Consider the following 8,904-nt stretch of genomic DNA (forward strand, 5'->3'; position numbering starts at 1 on the left):
GATATCACCATAACAAGTTGTTAAGGGTGCGGAAAGACAAAAAGAAGCGAAACAGAACCAAAACTCTGCACGAGCTGCTATCAGCTGTGCAGCAGTCATCCTATAAGCGCCGTGGAGAAGCAGCGGCAGGCGGCACAGTGATTGCAAAGCTCGAGGCGTATTCTGGCAATGGTAGGTTGTTACATTTAGTGAGAATTGCACAAATGCTACCTCTAGGCTATCAGACAGCATTGAAGACACCTACAACCTAATTTGGAGCACTAGGTATCGCTTCATATATGCTAAAAATGTGAGCACGATCATTTTCGCACTTCCACAGCATCTGCAGCCTTTGCAGCACGAACACAACAGCGTTGCCACTACACCCCTATGATACGCAATGACCAATGGCTTTTTTGGTAGGAGGCTGAGCATTGGTGCCACTTTCCGGGCATCTGCCGGGTCACCTTCCCTAGCCCAGGATGCACTGGGTTCCACGGTCCAAGCTTTTCAGACAGGACACCTACTGTTCGTAAGAGGGAAATGGTTGGGGGGTACGCCTAGGGGTTGCCCACACTCCCATCCGTGATGGTATGAGGTGCCAGGTAAGGGACCGATATTACAAGTGGCCAGGTATGGAGTGGGGTATGCGGCATTAAGAAGGGTGCGACGAGGATAGGAGATTGCAGCCTTCAGGGGTTGGTTGCTTCTTCTCTGGGTAACTCTGAATATGGAGCCAAGAGTATTTTTCTGCTTTAGTGGTAGTGGGCCAGACTACCTTCATCTTTTGCCAGAGGTTCTGTCTTAGGAGCAGCAGGGAATGCTTGTCCCTCTTAGATAATGGTTCGGTGCACAATGCGTGGACAGTGGCAAGGGCCACCTCATTACTGGCAGGGAATGTATGCCCACGTATCCAGATGATTATTATCTCGGGTAGCTGAGTGTACTTTAAGTATTGGTTGGTGTTAAATGTGCTCAGTGTACTTGAAATATTCACACATGAAAAGAATTCATGGCTTCATATCATCGTCATGCACAAAGACTAGAAAAAGTACAGATCCATCCATCCCAGTTGCACGTTACAATAAAAATAATTTCATTCTGTTGACTGCTTTAACACTGAACAGCTTAGTCATACGAGTGAAAAAAATGAAGGATTCAAACCTGAAAATTCCTCTGCTGTTTGGGAGCCTTGGCTGATGAGCCCTGTGGTAGCGAACTGGGTACCTGACAAGACAATTTACGGTCAGCAATGCAAATAAGGTAACAGTTAAACAAAATAGGGACGGTACCTATGGCCCTGGTGGTAATGCCTGTTTGTGTTCTTCGGCTGCGGCGTGCACGTTGGCTGTGCGCTCTGCCTGCAGGTGTTGCCATGACACAGCTCTTAAGCATCAATGAAGTTCAACGAGGAATGGCTGCTACTGGTATTGGGTCCGCTGGAAGAGAAAAATGCAACCACGAGTGAAAACTCACACAATAACCCTGAATGCCAAGACGACCAGTAATAGGCTGATTGCTAGTTTTACTTCACTGAAGAAAACAACAAGCACACAGTTTTGCCGGTCAGAGTTGCCTTAACAATCCATGAAACGGGTAAACAGATAAACCTCCTTATGACACAAAACAACTCGTGGTAAATACATGTATTCTTCATTCCCTTCTGCACCTAACCAGATTGGAAGAGTGCTTTCTCTGTGGGTCTCGGAAACGTCTTGCCATTCCAAGCTTCTTCCCATTTTTTTTAAGTTCCTTAATAGCCAACTGCACTCGTTTTTGACAGCGTAAAAATAAGATGATCAAATAGTATCTATAAAAAGAGTGCTAACTGCAAAACCCTGCATCTCAAACAGGAGTGCGCAAGATGAAAATGCCTGTGATTGGCATTTTCGGAGCCGAAACTGATTATAGGCGGCCAGACGTAACATAAGTGATAGAGTGAAAGTGGGCGCACCAGTACCAGCGAATGCTTACAGTAGCCTCTAAATTCACTCAGAGCATCACATTTTGCATTGTTATATCCACAAAAGAACTTCTCTTAACGTTTTGCCAAAGCTAATAGAGTTAAATGCCATTCTAGCATTGCACCGTTACCAAACGAGATGAAAGGGGCTGTCCGGCGGTAATTTTTCAATCAAAACACCTGCTGGGGTAGTTATCCATGGCATTGCGAGCAAAATAGCAAGTCCAAATTGATAAAGCCATTTGCTCATATGATATAGCAAAGCTACTTTGGTTAGCCGGTGCCTTGGCTGTCATCTGGCTTTTTTGGGGGAACAAGCTCCGCACGGGTGGCATTACTGTTTTTACTCTCTTCAGGCACAAACCGCTTTGAGAATATCCACCCAGTTACTTTCGCCTCGCTGCACATCGAGCATCAAATTGTAAAATTGGCCAGAAACTGTACATCGGTTTCCGAAGCTAGGTGATGCACTAAAATGCAAAAAGCTATCTCGATACTGCTGTTTGCTACTTCACCAAGGAATTGTGCAGTCAATGACTTTAAAGGGACACTGAAGTGATATGTAAACATTGCGGGATTACTAGCGCAAATTGTAGTCCGGAGTCCCCAGGCCATGTTTCGACCACTCTAGGTGCGTTTACGCGATTTTATTTAGTAGAAAAACTAATTCGAAAACGCTGTCCTCCTCTCTTTACGCTCACCCATTTTCTGTGGCGTTTTCGTGTGACGTCAGGAGGGGATGAGCTGGCAATTGGCTGCGCCACGGCTGCGCTACTGCACGGCTCCCCGGCCGACAGAGCCAGTCGGCCCAGCGTTTCGTCCGCCGGCCGCCTGCGGGTCGTCGCAATCAAGGAGGTTAAAAAAAATTGCTTGGTCGCAATTCGTTCGCTTAGTTGAAACGAAGCCAGGACACGTTTGTGAATGGAAGAATGTGCCTTTCTTTACTTGGTTTGTTTGTACACTGTATCTAGCTCCAAGTCAAGGTCGCTTCACACAAGCGCTGCACATGCGACGCTTCGCTGACTGGTACGCCAGTAGGAAAATATAAGGCCTCTTGAAGGCGGGAGAAGAGTCAGCGAAGTCAATATAGGTACTAAGCAAATAAAATCAACTGATATTTTTACCGTACAGCGTAAAACTAGGGCGCGGGAAGCACGTTTTTGCGCTGGGCGAACAAGCACAGCGGTCAGCAGCACGACTACGCATCTGCGAACGCTTTTCCGTCTACGAAATGCAATTGCTAGACGTGAGCTACTGTGGAAACTCGGGCGACGCTTACTGCATGATCGCAGTACAACAAATAGTCACCTAAGCGGCTTGAAATGCCAAAACTAAATAAAAGTGTAAAGCGGTTGTACAATATATACCCTATATTAGATAGGCATTGGTGTCCCGCTCCGTGGCCTAGCGGTTTGAGGCGCTAGGAATTCGCGGCAAATGTTTTGCGAGTCACGAGTTCGAATCCCCGCGGGTACGTGCTTTTTTTTTTGTAAGTTAACTTTTTTGTTTTCCGCCGATGTTTTCTATATTGAGTTCACCTTTTTTGGGGCCGCAACGTTCATGGCTACACGAACTAGTTCACAAAACGCGCGCAGGCTGGCACTGGCGCGCTAGCGAGTTCTCGTTGGCGTGCTGTTGCCATAAGCACCGACTGCTTGCAGGCAGTGGGCACAGGCCAGAATGAACAGACCCTTGGCCTGGTGCGAACACGCTTTTTACGATACAGGCATGAGGGAGGCAAGCTCCAAATATGGGGGAAAAGCGCATGACATTTGGGCGTCTGCGGTTACGCGGAGGGCGTTGATGCACTGCGTAGGTCTCGGCTAGTGAATGCTACGACTACAAGCCGTCCTGGGAGGCTTATCTTGTGCATTTTACAGCCGACAACATGGCAGAAGCGTGGTACGATGATTACTGAGATATTGAGAATGCCCATCCAACAAAGCCATTGGTTATGTTTTACAGAACCGAAACCGAAACCGAAACTTGTGTGATTGCTAACCTTGGGCATCGTCCAATCACGGCGCCCCTCCTCTCAACGTCACAGCCTTAGTTGGTGCGGCCGCCGCAAACCGCGCATGGTAGTTTTTCTTCTTTCGCGCTTTGTCAAATAATTACCGATTTGTCAACCGGATAAACGATGAAAAGTGTGCTAATTTGAGCCAGTCTACGCAGTGCAAGCAAAAACGGGAGCTTGACAAATTCACTTCAGTGTCCCTTTAAGGTAAACTCAATCTAAGACTCAACCAAAGTAAATACTTCATTTCGCAATTGAAACGATAATGTAGCTTATCACTGATTGATTGAAGGGTTTAACACGCTGACGCAATGCAGGCGATGAGGCGCGCCGTAGTGGAGGGCTACGGATTAATTTTCACCTCCTGGGGAACTTTAACGCGTGCCGAAATCTCGTACACACGGACGTTTTTGCTTTCACCTCATCAGAAAAGCGGCCGCCGCGGCCGACAATAGAACCCGCGACCTCGTGCTCAGCAGCGCAAAGCCTTAGCCACTGAGCCACCGCGGCAGGTAATAATGTAGCTTTTCATTTAAGAAAGGAGCAGTTTTGTTAAGTTTCATCTTACAGGAGAGGAAGGCCAGTCTTTGTGCGTACGTGATATGTTAGCAGGAGCAAGGCTCATTTTGATTCGCTTAGCGACTGAAAAAAAATACGCACAGATGTTTACACCCACACTTACAACACTAGTTAGGTCATCAAACTTTTGGAGAGGCCCACGGCATGATGGTGGCATTGGGCTAGGCTAAATACAGCAAATACTGCACTTGGAAAAGCAAGTGGTCACGTATTTATAAGAGATTTTTTTTATTTTCAAGCGAAAAATATTTGCCAACTCCAAAAGCATTGCAAGCATGTGTATAGTTTGCAGGCTTCTAATTTTTTCGTTCCATTGAGAAATGGCGGATATGACTCTCTATGCAGCTTGTTTTAATATGCGATGCCGACAGCAGTACAGTTTGATGGTGTAGCAGTGAAAGCCCTGGTGAGGACAACCCTGCACCTGGCAGAGAAACACGACCTCTACAGGGAGCGGTTCCTCTTCTCGGTCACAGGCCGCCTGGAACTTCTTGACGTGACTCTCTGCCACGAGCAAATGTCGTGTGCTAGAAAGCTACTTTGAACAACAGTACAGCGGAATCTCATTAAACCGTACCCGCATAAGCCGTAGTTTCTTTTTATACGTAATTAAGCCGAATCCCAAACTCGGTTTCCGTTTAACCTAATGCATTCGGATAAACCGTAGTGCCAGTTAGTACGTACTTTCTTTGCGTCCCCGTCAGGTACGGCTCAACGAGGTTTCACCGTAGTTACTATACTCTGTGCGTGCACAGCTTTTTGGCCATGATGATCTCGTGAGTATAAACTACTTATTTGGATCAAATTTGGGGAATGAAAATTTAGTGCAGTTGGTCGTTAAAGGGACAGACAACCGATTTTTGTCGCGTGTATGTTCTCTAGCTCATACGAAAGCCATCGTTTTATATAGCCCGATAACCACAAGCAATTTCTAAACAAACTGGCGGAAATAATTTTAATTTGGCAGCAAACTTCCTGAAATCGGAAGGGTGGCGGTTCGTAGTGCCGAAACTTGACACTACAATATGTGTCCCTGTCACGTGATCTGCAAACCTAGCAGCTACTGTAACTGCTGAAACGTTTATTTACGTATTGAAAACCTTTTAACACAAGTATTCGTACGAGGTTAAATTGCGTATGTATTTCTAAACATTCTTCTGAAATTTTTAAAGACACGCCGCCCGCCGTCACTGGGTGCCTCTCAGCATGCCTCTCAGTGTGGCTAACTGAGCCTCCATGCCCAGAATCAACGGCAGCGTTCAGTAAACAGATCCAGCGAAGCAGCTTTGACGATTCTGCCTGAGTCAGGGGCGTTTGTTCTGCCAAAATATTTGATTTCAGTTTCCAAATACGCCAACGGCAGCTTAAAAAAAAAAAAAAGAAACGTCGCGCCCGGGGAGAATCGAACTTCCCGCCTCCACAACGTGAAGCCAGATTCTACCTATCGTCTATCCCAACAGATGGCGCATTCGTGCAAAATAGACCGTTGCATTAAAAAAACACATAAAGGAACAGGAAAGCCTGCGATTCAAACTTTTTTAGCTGGTAACAAGTTTTTAAATATCGTTTTTTATTTCGCATACAAATAAAAGTATGTTGCCGAGCTACTCTATGTCATGGTTGCCAGCATTAGTTTTGGGAGGGACACATACGCCTCGTAGATCTAAAAATATCGATTTAAAAAGTTCTAGGGCGTTATCAGCAAAACCGTTTCTCGTCAAGGTGCTTTAAGTGATGCCCTTTCATTTGGGATAGAGAATATATACTCGACAAAAATCGGTTGTCTGTCCCTTTAAGGTAGCTTTACTAATTTTTACGCAGTACCATCAGCTTCACCATTAAAATAAACTGAGAGATTTGCCACTGCCTGGCGAACAACCTGCTGTGCCCGTAAAAACGTAGTTTTTTAGCTGCTTCTTTTCTCAAAATAAGTATGCAACCTTTTTCAGCGAAACCATGTTCTGGCGATTCCAAAGGCCTGCCTCTCTTGCCTTCAACATCACATGCGATTGAAAATGTCGACAGTTGCACCTAGTCCAAGAAGGGATCCAGTTTCGCAGACGCCTGCATCATCTGCTGACGACGTCCCTTTGGAAGCAACTACAGTGCCTAGTGGCCCTTGGCTAGAAAGAATATTCTGATCTTACAAAACCTTACGAGCTACTACCTAAATATTAGCTAAACCCTTTCCTGATGGATGTGTAAACATTTTTTTATAATGTAGGGTGATTCCGAATTTTCGCTGCTTAGATACAAGGCTATCCTTGTTACATTTCTTTTCGAGTTTGGCTAAAATTTGGTTTTTCAACTTTAAAATTCATTTTTAAATCCCTTGTATTACCCGATTTAAAATCAGATGTACAAACTACGAAGCGTACACAGTATTGCATTTTCCACAGGACAATTTCTGCGGAGTTTTTCCACGACTCCCACCAAACCATGTTTTTCTAGGACAAGAAAAGAGTTCAGACACTGCATCTTTAGCCGTACGTATGACTTGAGGTACGGCCGATCATGTGTACTAGATAATTAACAGCGAATCTGGCCACTGGGTGAGTGGAAGTGGCTTGGCCGGTTGGGTAAATATCAAGCCAGACTGCTGTTGCCGCGCATTGTGAATCGAGCGTGATGTAGCGGGTGAGAGATTCGTCTGGACTTAGTCCGATCGACTGTAATTAATAGTAACGAATACTTCACAGTGACTGGCTAGTCGGGGGAAGCGGTTTGGCAAAAGTCAATTTTAGGAGAGACTGTCCTCACCGCGAGTTGCGAAGCGAGCGTGCTGGTAGCGTTTCCTCTTGACGGAACTTTCCTGACAGCTGCCGTTCCGTCTCGACAGAACTCGTAGACACTCCTCCCTTCGGGTTATGTCTGTACAGCACTTCAGCATTTCCTATCGTTTCATTTGGACGGAACGCTGCACACAGCCTTATCTAACTGCCACGTATCTCGCGTATATTGCTCCGTATCAGTCAGCACACTTATCTGGCTGCCACATACCTCGCGTATAATGCCCCGTATCAGTTAGCACGCAGTCACGGTTTTGGTTTTATTTTAGCGAAACTTTCACGGGGACATTTGCTGACACTAAAACGAGCGTTTGCTAACACCTAATTGAGCGCCGAATGCTGTCGTATGTCAAGGTTGACTTGAAATAACTGCAGCCGGCACTACGGCCGTGCGTCGAGGAAGGTTACCTGAAATCGGTATCCCACGGAAGGCAGTTCGAGGCGTCTTCAATCGCTTCTCCACCACTGCCGATACGGGCGGCTGGGGGATGCCGCTGATGTACGCACGTTACTTCAGTCCCACTAAACGCAACTTCGGCCGAACGGTACCGTCAGTAAAAAAAACACAGACCGTCGCTGGGAAGGAGACACGACAACCACGACGAACGCAGGCAGACAGACACGTCCTACGATGCTCACTGAGATTTTCGCCAGCAACTGATAAGGCATCTTCACAGGCACGGAGGTCCTAAGTTGGGCCGCGGTTAAGCCCTGTACTATGGGCTGATTATCTGAACTACACCTTAGCGCACGAACGTTGTTCTTGTTGCTTCACGCACGCTTGATAGCCAGTATTGAAACAGCGCAGAACAGAGCAGCCACGGCACTACGGCCACCACCCCCAAGCATTATCTAAAAAATATCCCACCATAATGCGACGTATGCCAGCCAATCTCGCCGAACCTCGTGAGAAAGTTATTTGCAATGAGGGCGCCCCGTTCCAAGGTATTTGATGGCCATGTTGATGAGAAGACTGGCTTCTAGCCAGGGGCGTTCGAAATGGCTCGTGGAGTCGTCTGCTAACAAAAACTGGCATGGGTGACTTTGGGTTTCGTTAGGCAGGGATAAGCAAAATGCGTCTCTGGGTAGCACCAAGGAATTACTAAGCAGCGCTCAGTTTACGGCACTCTCTTGAACGTCTCATCTCTTGGGTAAACTACAGAAGTTTAAAAAAAAAATCTACGTTCTTCTGTTTTATGCGCGATATCTCATCCACTGTCCTGTAAATCTTCTCACCGCAGAACAATCGAAGCAAGTCGTAGTGGCTTATGGTAATATTTCCACTGTGTCTTTCTAGCTGTAGGTAAATTCCAAATCTTGTAGCCGTGTTACGCCCACTTCAAAGCTCACCGTGTTTCGTCGTGGGTTCTGATACAGAACACTGGACTTCGGTTATATTGGGTTAACTGGGTTTATTATACAGTAGGAAAAGAAAGCGTATACAAGCAACTAGATGGCTGCAGCACAGAAGAGGAAGTGAAGTGGCGGACAGGGCGCGGGCGTAACTCGATGCCGTCGTCTGCTCAAGGTTCACCGCGCTCCGCCGCTGGGACAAAATCGGCGGGTTGCAAGGATAC

The 8,904-nt window shown here is 46.5% G+C and overlaps 1 protein-coding gene across 6 annotated transcripts in view; it reads right to left on the minus strand.

Annotated features, from left to right (window-relative positions):
* The window catches only part of LOC144158603 (uncharacterized), a 74,537-nt gene extending 66,336 nt beyond the window's left edge, over positions 1-8,201 (minus strand). For 3 of the 6 annotated variants that reach the window (XM_077689607.1, XM_077689609.1, XM_077689608.1), the window contains exons 1-3: positions 7,736-8,201; positions 1,272-1,418; positions 1,144-1,206 (exon numbers count right to left, since the gene is read on the minus strand). The gene's annotated coding sequence lies outside the window, so the exon portion shown is untranslated. The remainder of the gene's footprint in view (positions 1-1,143; positions 1,207-1,271; positions 1,419-7,735) is intronic. The other 3 variants (XM_077689602.1, XM_077689605.1, XM_077689603.1) reach the window with 3 other exon arrangements.
* Positions 8,202-8,904: the final 703 nt, after the last annotated feature.

Source organism: Haemaphysalis longicornis, unplaced genomic scaffold (genome assembly GCF_048455015.1).
Source record: "Haemaphysalis longicornis isolate Haplotype H1 unplaced genomic scaffold, Haemaphysalis longicornis Haplotype H1 scaffold_10, whole genome shotgun sequence".
Classification (NCBI taxonomy): domain Eukaryota; kingdom Metazoa; phylum Arthropoda; class Arachnida; order Ixodida; family Ixodidae; genus Haemaphysalis; species Haemaphysalis longicornis.